Source organism: Mauremys mutica, chromosome 26, assembly GCF_020497125.1.
Source record: "Mauremys mutica isolate MM-2020 ecotype Southern chromosome 26, ASM2049712v1, whole genome shotgun sequence".
Taxonomy (NCBI): Eukaryota; Metazoa; Chordata; order Testudines; family Geoemydidae; genus Mauremys; species Mauremys mutica.
Window position 1 is genome coordinate 8132596 of NC_059097.1, and position 12278 is coordinate 8144873.

Consider the following 12278-nt stretch of genomic DNA (forward strand, 5'->3'; position numbering starts at 1 on the left):
ATAACGTCCATGTTTCGCTCCAGTTCATCCCGTGCCTCATCGTTGGACAGGTGGAGATGAAAAGGCTGCAGAGGAGCCAGTTCAGGAAGGTATTATCAGGGGGTTGCTGGTGGGTTCCTCCAGGTGGGAGATGGACAGCAAAATCCGTGGGAGATGGAAGGTTTGCACAGACTGGTTTGGAGGTTGCAGTCTGGTTTGCAGGAAATGCACGAGGGTGGAGAATTGGAGGAGTACAGGGGTGTGCTAGACCCTGCTGGGAGTTTATTTAATATGTGGCCTAGATTCTTTAGGAACAGACCCAGGGAGGTTCGGCGGTGGAAAATGCTCTAGTTTGTGGAGCAGAAAAATAACCCAGCTGCATGGGGCTGGGAAAAACTGGACCAGTACTCATAGATGCTGGAGCCCGGACCCTGACTAACCAGCGTAGGCTGCTTCTGTGAGATATGAAGGGAGGCACCCACCAGTGAGGCCTTAGGGGAGGATTCCCCTCCCATTCCCATCCAGACTCTTCAGAATGGGGAGGGTGTTGGGCTTTCCCTACCAGGGAGCTGTCCCTGGACCCACTGTCTAGGCGCTCCATCTCCTGAATCAGTCTGTGGCTAGTAGGGGGGTTGATGGCTCTGCTGGGAGAGAGGAAGGGGCTCTCCGCTTCGTCACCCCTCCCCCTGTGTGTCTTCCTGGATGCTGCCACTGAGCAGGGTGGGGGTGGGGACTCTGACTGCAATCCACCCAGGAGTTTCTGTTTGGCTCCTGTTCTCCTCCATGTACAGGGGGGCTGTGAGTGGGGCAGCAGGTACTGAGTGTTGGACTCTTGCTCTTTCAGGGGGCCGGTGACCTTCGAGGAGGTGGCTGTGTACTTCACCAGGGAAGAGGGGGCTCTGCTGGACACCACTCAGGGAGAGCCCTCTACAGGGATGATTCATGCAGTGAGAATCTATGAGAACGTGACCTCAAGCTGGGTAAGGGGTTACTCTCCCCCTCTGTTCTTGGGAAGGGGAAAAGAAGGGACATGGTATCACGGCCAGCCCCACAATGCCCACCTCATACTCTGCCGTTTCAAGCATCACCCCCAATATGCCAGCTGACCCACACGCTACCAAGAGAACCGTTTCCCCTGCTGCAGCAGAAACACCTTTGGGCAACAGAGCACAGGAGCCGTTATCTGCATAGTAGTAAAATATCTCCTGTTTCCTCAAGTAAAAACTGAGGGTTTAGGTGAGGCATAATCAGCAGGAAGCTTCCTACCCCTGACCATCTCAAACCCTGTAGCCTTCTCCACCCGGACACACAATAAATGCTTGGGGGTGTGTTGTAACGAGCAGGCTGCTCGGATGGAGTCAGAGCTGGTGGCCCCAGGGTTCACTTAATCACACAGACAGTCCGTGCGTCCTTGGACTGCTGGCTGGGGGTATCCAGAGAAGGGAAGCTCAGGTGTGGCGGATTTAGCGTTAGTGGGGCCCTGTGCCTCAGCTCCATTTTAGGGCGGTCCCTCCTTGGGGACATAAGCAACAAAAAGATCACCCTCCTTCTTTATTTCCCTCCCACCCCCATTTGTTCATTCTTTTTTTATCCCCTCCTCCTCCTATAAAGTAATAGGAGAGTAAATGAAAATAAAGTGACGGTAACTTGATTGTTTTTGTCGTCTAAACCGATTTTTTTCAATAGACCACTTGAAAATCGCCTGAGAAGTCTTGGTTGCACCACTTAATTGATCTTTCCATTATATTGTTTATGTACCGTTAGTCTAACTATTTTTAAGATGCTTTGGATAAGAAAGCCCTTTATTAAAATTTAAAAATGTTGGGAGTGCAGGGTCTGGCCAGGAGTTAGGGTGGTGGAGGGGGGATCTGAGGGTTTGGGGCAGGGGGTTTGGGGTGTGGGAGCACTTACCTGGAGCAGCTCCTGTTTCATGCGAGCAATGCAGGTGGGGATGTGGGGGGGCAGGAGTCAGGGTGGGCAGGAGGCTGTGTGGGAGGGGTGCAGCTTTTCAAACAGGGCTGCAAACGGGGAGTTTTGTTAGGGAGTTTGGAAGGGGAGTGGGAAGGGGGTGAGGTACTCTTGCCAATCTTTAAAACACTTAAGCTATAATACAAAACTTCTTGGTTGAAACAAAAACCCCTATTGTTAGCCTAGGTAGCTGTAAGAGAGAATGCAGGCAGAAGCCCAGCAGCAGGGTGAGGGCTATCCTGTTTATTGCTCTCAATGTAGCATGTATGATTACCTGCCCTGTGGGCGGGTGGCTTACGTGTGCATTCGGTGCAAGGAGCTCCTGGCCCTCAGAGACCGCGTGGAGGCTTTGGAGGCCAGGGTGGTGGAACTGGAGACGCTAAGGGAGGCAGAGAAGTATGTTGATGAGGCTTTCCAGGACACTTGTAGATTTCTCCCACCTCTGGTCAGACAGCCACTGCGCTGTTGAGGAGGATGAAAGGCCCAGGGAAGGAGAGCTGTCAATGGGAGCAGAGGGAAACCTTCCCATAGTTGGGACCCTCCTCCCAGATGGTGTTGGGGTAACCTCTTGCACTGAGGTTATCTCTCCGGGGAGGGAACCCCAGGCATTAAGAAAAGGCAGCTGTTAGTAATGGGTGATTTGATCATTAGAAACAAGGATAGCTGGGTTTTGTGATGACCGGGAGAACCGTATGGTGACTTGCATGCTTGGTACAAAGGTTGCTGATTTCTCGAGGCATCTAGATAGATTTGTGTGTAGTGCTGGGGAGGAGCCGGTGGTCGTGGTACATGTAGGCACCAATGACATAAGGAACGGTAGGTGAGACGTCCTGGAGGCCAAATTTAGTCTCCGAGGAAAGAGACTGAAATCTGGGACCTCTATGGTGGCATTCTCAGAAATGCTTCCAGTTCCACGCACAGGGCCAGGTAGGCAGGCAGAGCTTCAGAGTCTCAATGCGTGGATGTGATGATGGTGTAGAGAGGAGGCGTTTAGATTGATTAGGACCTGGGGAAACTTTGGGGATGGGGGGCCTATACAGGAAGGATGGGCTCCACCTAAACCAAAGTGGAACCAGACTGCTGGCACTTAACATTAAAAAGGTTGCAGAGCAGTTTTTAAACTAAGATGGGGGAAGCCAATGGCTGCAGAGCTCGTGGATCGGACAGAGACTTGTCTTAGAGGAGAGTCTAGTGATAGAGATTTTCTAGTTTTAGTCAGGAAGAGAGGCTGGAAGAGGATAAAGTAGGGGCCAGATCAGACGAGAAGCATTCACACACACAAGAATCTGACACATCAGAAAAGGGCAGACAAATAAACAGTGGCAAGTTTTTAAAGTGCTTGTACACAAATGCCAGAAGTCTAAATAATAAGATGGGTGAATTAGAGTGCCTCGTGTTAAAGGAGGATATTGACATAATAGGCATCACACAAATCTGGTGGAGTGAGGACAATCAATGGGACACAGTCATTCCGGGGTACAAAATATATCGGAAGGACAGAGCAGGTCATACTCGGGGGGTGGGGAGGGGAGTGGCACTGTATGTTAAAGAAAATGTGAACTCAAATGAAGTAAAAATCTTAAATGAAAACCACATGTTGCATAGAATCTGGTCGGATAGTAATTCCATGCTCTAATAATTATATTACAATAGGGATCTGTTATCGACCACCTGTCAAAGACAGCAATAGTAAGTGTGAAATGCGAAGGGAGATTAGAGAGGCTATCAAAATAAAGAACTCCATAATAGTGGGAGATTTCAATTATCCCCATATTGACTGGGTACATGTCACCTCAGGACAAAATGCAGAGACAAAATTTCTGGATACTTTTAAATGACTGTTTTTTGGAAACAGCTGGTACAAGAACCCACAATGGGAGAAGCAACTCTCGATTTAGTCCTGAGTGGAGCGCAGGATCTAGTCCAAGGGCTAACTATAACAGGACCGCTTGGAAATAGTGACCATAATATAACAACATTTAACATTCCTGTGGTGGGAAGAAGAACAGCTCAACACTGGCATTTAATTTCAGGAAGGGGAACTATGCAAAAATGAGGGGGTTAGTTAAACAGAAATTAAAAGGTACAGTGACTAGAGTGAAATCCCTGCAAGCTGCATGGACACTTTTAAAAAACACAATATTAGAGGCCCAACTTAAATATATACCCCAAATTAAAAAACACATTAAAAGAACTAAAAAAGAGTCACCGTGGCTTAATGACCATGTAAAAGAAGCAGTGAGAGATAAAAAGGCATCTTTTAAAAAGTGGAAGTCAAATCCCAGTGAGGTACATAGAAAGGAGCATAAACACTACCAAATTAAGTGTAAAAATGTAATAAGAAAAGCCAAAGAGGAGTTTGAAGAAGGGGCTTGCCAAAAACTCAAAAGGTAATAACAAAAGCAGGAAGCCTGCTAAACAACTAGTGGGGCCACTGGACGATTGAGATATGAAAGGAGCCCTTAAAGACGATAAAGTCATTGCGGAGAAAACTAAATGGATTCTTTGCTTCAGTCTTCATGGCTGAGGATGTTGGTGAGAGTCCCAAACCTTTTGTGGGTGACAAATCTGAGGAACTGCCACAGATTGAAGTGTCACTAGAGCAGGTTTTGGAACTACTTGATAAACTTAATTGTAACAAGTCACCGGAACCAGATGGTATTTACCAAGAGTTCTGAAGAAACTCAAATGTGAAATTGGGGAACTATTAGCTATGGTTTGTAACCTGTCTTTAAATCGGCTTCTGTACCCAATGACTGGAAGTTAGCTAATGTAACGCCAATATTTTAAAAGGTCTCTAGAGGCGATCCTGGCAGTTGCAGACTGGTAAGTCTAACATCTGTACCAGGCAAATTAGTTGAAACAATAGTAAAGGAATAAAATTGTCAGGCACATAGAAGAACAAAAATTGTTGAGCAAAAGTCAATATGGTTTCTGTAAAGGGAAATCATGTCTTACTAATCTATTAGAGTTCTTTAAGGTGTCAACAGACATGTGGACAAGGGGGATCCAGTGGACATAGTGTACTTATATTTCCAGAAAGCCTTTGACAAGGTCCCTCACCAAAGGCTCTTAACATAAATTATGTTATCATGGCATAAGAGGGAAGATCTTTTCATGGATTGAGAACTGGTTAAAAGACAGGGAATAAATGGTAAATTTTCAGAATGGAGAGGAGTAACTAGTGGTGTTCCCCAAGGGTCAGTCCTAGGACCAATCCTATTCAACGTATTCATAAATGATCTGGAGAAAGGGGTAAACAGTGAGGTGGCAAAGTTTGCAGATGATACTTGGGACGATGCGGTTCTGGTGGGACCCAACTGAGAGTGACAAATTGCTTAAAACAGGGCAGTTACAGCCCAAGGCTGGGATTTTTCCACCTCTAAGGCAAACCAAACCAGCCAGACAAAGAGGGCTTTGGTTTCACCCCACTGGTTAACCACAAGTCACACAAGCAATTCCCTTGGACACTCCAGTCTTCCAGTATCACCACCAGTGCACTCGTCCTGGGGATGAATGGTTATGAAAACCAACATCCCAATAAAAGAAAGGTTCTCTCGATCCCAAAGAATCAAGCCCCAGACCCAGGTCAATATACACATCAGATCTTACCCACAAATCATGCTGTTGCCAATCCTTTAGAATCTAAAATCTAAAGGTTTATTCATAAAAGGAAAAAGATAGAGATGAGAGATAGAATTGGTTAAATGGAATCAATTACATGCAGTAATGGCAAAGTTCTTAGTTCAGGCTTGTAGCAGTGATGGAGTAAACTGCAGGTTCAAATCAAGTCTCTGGAGTACATCCCCCGCTGGGATGGGTCAGTCAGTCCTTTGTTCAGAAGCTTCAGTTTGTAGCAAAGTTCCTCCAGAAGTAAGAAGCAGCATTTAAAACAAGATGGAGATGAGGCATCAGCCTTTTATAGGCTTTTCCTGGTGTAAGAACCTCTTTGTTCTTACTGTGGAAAATTACAGCAACATGGAATCTGGAGTCACATGGGCAAGTCCCTGCATACTTTGCTGAGTTACAAGGCGTATCTGCCTTCTCTCAATGGGTCAGTTGAATAGCTGATGGTCCTTAATGGGCCATCAAGCATGCTAGGCAGAGCTAACACCAGCTTGTCTGGGATGTCTCCCAGAAGCACAGCGTAAGTTTGAAATGCAGACAGGATAGAGCCAATACTCATAACTTCAACTACAAAATGATACATACATATAGACACCGTAATTATAACCAGCAACCCATAACCTGGTCTTGGACACCTTATATGACCCCCTTTACATAAGATTTGGTGCCACTACAGGACCTTGGTTGCAACCATGTTCTATATGATCCCAGGCCTGGTCTACACTAGGACTTTAATTCGAATTTAGCAGCGTTAATTCGAACTAACCGCTCAACCGTCCACACCAGGAAGCCGCGTGAAAATCAAGGACCCCAGACAAGACTACCAAAAAATCAAAGCGGCAAACGGACGCTACGGAGCCTGCCACCACTGCCCCACCAGTGACCGTGGACTCTGACGATGGGACAGTGTCGACGGACAGTTCCTCGGTGATGTTCGCGGACGGTGAAGATGAGGAAGGGGTTTGTGGAGGACGAGGCAGGCGAGAGCGCTTACAACGCTGGTTTCCCCGACAGCCAGGATCTATTCATCACCGTCACGGAGATCCCCCAACAACCCTCCCCGGCCATTAACCCGGACCCTGAATCAGGGGAAGGAGCAGTCGGTAAGTGCTTTAACCATGTTAACTTTTATTCTTAATATAACAGGAATCTTAACTGTGTGAAAAGGAGGTCTCTCTAGATATGGGGATAGAACAGAAATCATCCTGGGAGATCTCCACGAAGCTCTCCTTGCGTTAATCGAAAAGCATCAGCAGGAGGTTCCTGAGGAGAGCTGCCTTATTGGGTGCTCCGTGGTAGCACAGTTTTCCGCGCAAGGCTTTCATGAGGTACTCAGGGAGCACTGCCTCCCCGAGCACGGCTGTATCGGGCCCTGGTTCGTGCTAGCTTCCACGCAGCATGCGCTCTCTATCTCCTTCAGTGACCCTCCTCAGGGTGATCTCGCTCGGAGACTCCTGCATCTAATTAGGGTAATTACTGTAATTTTACGCCTGGTCCAAAGTATTTTTAAAAAAATCTACGGACAGACGGCATAGCACAGACTCAGCACGCAGCTGCGTGACGAGCGTAACGGAAAGCCAAAGAATATAATGGACGCTCATGGAGGGAGGGGGGAATGAGGACGCAAGGTATCCCACAGTTCCTGCTGTCTCCGAAAAGTATTTGCATTCTTGGATGAGCTCCAAATGCTTCTAGGGTCAAACACAGTGTCTGCGGTGGGTCAGGGCATAGTTCGGCAATTTGCGCACACACCCCCACCCACCAAGAAGTGAAAACAATCCTCTGTTGACTCTTTTACATGTCACCCTATCTTTACTGAATGCTGCAGATAGACGCGATGGTGCAGCACTCAACACCAACATCCTTGCTCCCCCCACGCTAAGGATGGCTGATGATGAGGATGGATTTCCATCTTTTTGTACCATCAGCCTATTGGCACATGGGGCAGTGCAAAAGGGCTGGTAACCATGCCGACTAGTATCAGTAAGGTTGATCAAGGGCGCCTGTCCCTAATTTTTGATGGCTGATGGTACAATATGGCTGGTAACCGTCCTCATCATTGCAACAGGGGGCTGAGCTCCATCAGCCCCCACCCTTCATTGTAAATAAAAGATTGCATTGCCCCTGGACTAGCAGAGGGATGATGGGCTCCTTCATCCACACTCCTTAATGTCCTGCCTGGACTATCATTGCAGCTGGAGGCTTCCTTCCAGTCATTTCTCACAAACAAGTCACTGTGTCTTATTCCTGCATTCTTTATTACTTCATCACACAAGTGGGGGGACAATGGTATGGTAGCCCAGGAAGGCTGGGGTAAGAACGGAATGAACAGGTGGTGTTGTTGCAGGAGCACCCCCTGTGAATAGCATACAGCTCATAATTTATGCAGGATCAGACACAGAGCAGCTGTGCTCTCTGGTTCTATGATACAGTGTTTCTCTAGTACACTTGCCCATAATCTAGGCAGGACTGATTCTATTTTTAGATACCAAAAAGGAGGGATTGACTCAGGGAGTCATTCCCAATTTTTGCTTTTGCGCCCCTGGCTACTCGGCCAGGGGCACTTATGACAGCAGCAAATGGTGCAGTGCAAAAGGACAGGTAACCATGCCCATCTTATTACCATCTTATTACCAATTTATGGTATGGTTGATGGTACAATATGGCTGGTAACCATCTCTGCTGTCATGCAAAAGCATGCTGCTGTGTAGCGCTGCTGGCCCGCCTCTGTCAGCGGCATCTAGTACACATACGGTGACATACACAAAAGGCAAAACAGTGTCCATGGTTGCCACGCTATGGCGTATGCCAGGGCAATTCTGGGAAAACGGGCTTGAAATGATTGTCTGCCGTTGCTTTCCCGGAGGAAGGAATGACTGGCGACATTTACCCAGAATCCACCGCGAAAATGATTTGTGCCCCAGCAGGCACAGGGGTCTCAACCCAGAATTCACAGAGACAGCCTAGACTCAGTTAATTGTTCGCAAAAATGTATCTTTGCAAGGAATTCACTCCCTGTTTCCCATCTCACAGCTTCCACTGTCTCCAGACCTGCCACAGCATCCCCCTCGCAGAGGCTGGCAAAGATTAGGCGGCGAAAGAAAAAGACAAGGGACAAGATGTTCGAGGAACGTATGGGCTGCTACCAGCAGAGCCAGTGGAGGGAGACCGTCTCTCTGTGCCAGCGCTCACACAGCGAACGGGAGGAGAGGTGGCGTGAGGAAGACAAGCAGGCGACTGAAACAATGCTTGGACTAGTGAGGGAGCAAACTGACACGCTCAGGCGCCTTGTGGATGTTCTGCAGGACCGCAGGAGGACAGAGACACCCTGCAGTGTATCTGCAACCGCACTCCCCCGCCACAAAGTCCCATACCCCCCTCACCGAAAATAATCAGGAGGAGGGGCGGCCGGGGACGTGAATACTGTCACTGCACCACAGCACAGTGCTCAAGTACCCAAAAGCTCTCATACCCTACATTTGCCGAAGTCCTTCACTTCCAGACTCACAGTAGTCCCAATCCCAGTCCCATCCCCTAACTGTCTACTTAATTAATAAAAATGCTTTGCTGTTAATTACTGTTTCCGTTATGTTTTTTCAAAGAAGACTGTGTTTGAAGGGGGTGGTTAATTGCATAGGACAGTCACCTTTCCCAGGGTACAGACATGGGGGCAGGATCAGCAGCGGGTCACACACACGGTGCAGTCAGTAGGCACCCTGGTCGGTTTTTGGAGGTGGTTTCCAGGATCTGTGTGGGCGGGGGAGATGTGACTTTGCAGCGGGGGAGGGCGGTTACAGATCTTATACAGCGGTCCTTGTCCTGGACCGCTGAGTCACGCAGCTGAGGAATCTGTATCCGTCCTCCTCCACCACAAGGTCACATATCCGCCTGCACACAGAATTCCATAAAGAGGGATGGCAGGCTCCGTTGAAAGAAGCCTTCCGGCACTGCGGACCGCTCTAGGAGCAGGAGCCTGTCATTCCTTGAGTTTAGAGGCGGTCTGTACATCACTGCACACCCTACCCAGCACAGCCTGCGTCCCAGTTTCAACCCTTTCACGAAAAGTCATGAATAAAGAAACCTTTGTTAAGTAATAATGGGACATGTATTTTATTTTTACACGTGTGCTGGAAGTGGGGGTAACGGGGTGAACGGGGTATGTAACCGAAGAGGAGAGTCAACAGTCAGTGGGTAAAGAAACAGGGGCAGCTTCAGCTTCTCTGTAAAGAAACTGAACAGTCACAGGTCACGCTGCTCGCTGGTATTTGAAGAGTTCCTTGTCGCTGTCCCAGGCGCCTGTATAGGGCTTCATGAGCAAGTGCATTAGCGGGCAGGCTGGGTCCCCGAGGATGACTATAGGCATCTGCACATCCACAACAGTTATTTCGTGGTCCGGGAAGAAACTACCTTCCTGCAGGCGTCTGAGCAGCCCACAGTTCCTGAAAACACACGCATCATGAACCTTGCCCGGCCACCCGACGTTGATGTTTGTAAAACGTCCCCTATGGTCCCCCAGTGCTTGCAGCACCATTGAAAAGTAGCCCAATTTCTCATCAGCTGACTGTGGAAGAGGTGGACGATAAAGTGCGAGGAGGAGAAAACGGCGATGATCGCAGCGGGCTCCGTGCTTGCAGTGCTGTGGCGTCCGCGCTGTCACTGACCAGAAAAGTGCACGAACAGATTGCCCGCAGGCGCTTTCAAGGAGGGAGGGAGGTTGTGATTGACGGTTCAATGACGACACTTACCCAAAACCACCCTCGACACATTTCTCCCCCCAGCAGGCATTGGGGGCTCTACCCAGCATTCCAATGGGCAGCGGGGACTGCGGGAACTGTGGGATAGCTTCCCACAGTGCACCGCTTCCAAAGTCGACGCTGGCCCCGTGAATGTGGACTCAGAAATTCGAATTAGTGTATCTAGTATGGATACACAAATTCGACTTCATAAGGTCGAATCCACAAATTCGAACTAAGTTGATTCGAAATAGTCTTGTAGTGTAGACAAGGCCCCAGATTATATCAATAACGTCACAATACTAAACTGCTGAAGATAGTTAAGACCAAAGCAAACTGTGAAGAACTTCAAAAAGATCTCACAAAACTAAGTGACTGGGCAACAAAATGGCAAATGTGTATAAATGTAAAGTAATGCACATTGGAAAAAATAACCCCAACTATACATACAATATGATGGGGGCAAAATTAGGCTAATCAGGAAAAAGATCTTTTTGTCATTGTGGATAGTTCTCTGAAGACATCCAACAGTGTGCAGCGGAAGTCAAAAAAGCAAACAGGATGTTAAGAATTATTTTAAAAGGGATAGACAGTAATACAGAGAATATCTTATTGCCCTTGTATAAATCAATGGAAATCACTAATTTAGACCCCATCATTTTATATGTATATTTGGGATTATGTTTGCCAATGGGCTGCAATATGTGTTATCCTGACATCTAGCACTGCTGAGATCCTGCATTCAATAATATCCCTGCCCTTCCTGTTCCCGTTCTCCACTGAACCCCACGCTTATGTTTCCTGCTTCCCCAGGACTCTGTCTCTGGACCCATCTGTCAGCAAGAAGCAGTGCCAGGGAGACTTGGATTTCTGGGATGTGGATTTACTTTCTGTGTGTTTTAGGAGAGTCTTTGAAATTGAGTGTCTATGACATTAAGCACAGTACAATCTGGACTGTTAACAGCTGTGGCCCCTCAGTTCCCCAGGCTGGGGTGCCTTTTACACTGCTCTACTGTGAGAGCAGCCACCCCTGGGCAGTTCACACGCAGTCTCCAGCGTGTAACTCGCTCCCAGCTACACAGTATTGAGTGCTGCTAGTCAGTGACTCACAAATTACAGTGCCCCACAGGAGAACCCCAGAAAATTCTCTGCTCCCAGACTTCCCCCAGAAATGTGCATCTTGTACTGTCCAGCACACTCCTGAACAATGGGAGCTCATACAAAATCTGTTGTTTCATCAGTGGAAAATGACATGCACCAGCCTTGTTATTCCAAATGGAGTTTCCAACACACTTTAATCCAAACACACTGGTTTGATTAAAAAAAAAGGAAACAAAATTATTAACTACTGAAAAAAAAATTTGAAGTGACTACAAGTAATGAGGCATAAAAGTCAGAATTGTTTACCAAAGAAATGCAAGATAAAACACAAACTAATGTTTAACCTAACAAGCTAAAAGGGATTTAAAACAAATGTTTCTCTCACCATCTGCTGAGACAGGCTGGTTTTCCTTTCAGCCAGGACTCCCCCTAACCTGCCCCTGCCGCCCACATTCAGTTCTTCAGGAGTTGTCATGAGCAGAGGAAAAGGGGAGAGAGAGAGACTCATGCATTTTCCTCACCTCTTTTTATAATTCAGTCCTTTGTATTAGAAACCACTTCAGTTCTCAGCTGAGTCATGGTGACAGGCTGTCATAGATACGAGCTTCAAGTGTCCCTGTGATGGAATGTAAATGTCTTCTTCACACCTTCCCCCTGGTGGAGAATGGCTATTTGACCAGCTGTTTGCCTTGCTGTCTCTGAGGAACTTAAGGTTAGGGTTGCAGCTTTTTCAGTAATATCCTACCATAAAATCTCATCACTTGCCATACAATGTTGCTACACAGTTTAACAGGAGGATATTCAGTAGATTATGTCTTTTCAAATGGTACCTCACAAGCCCTACAGTGATAAATGAAGGGGAGGGGAGGG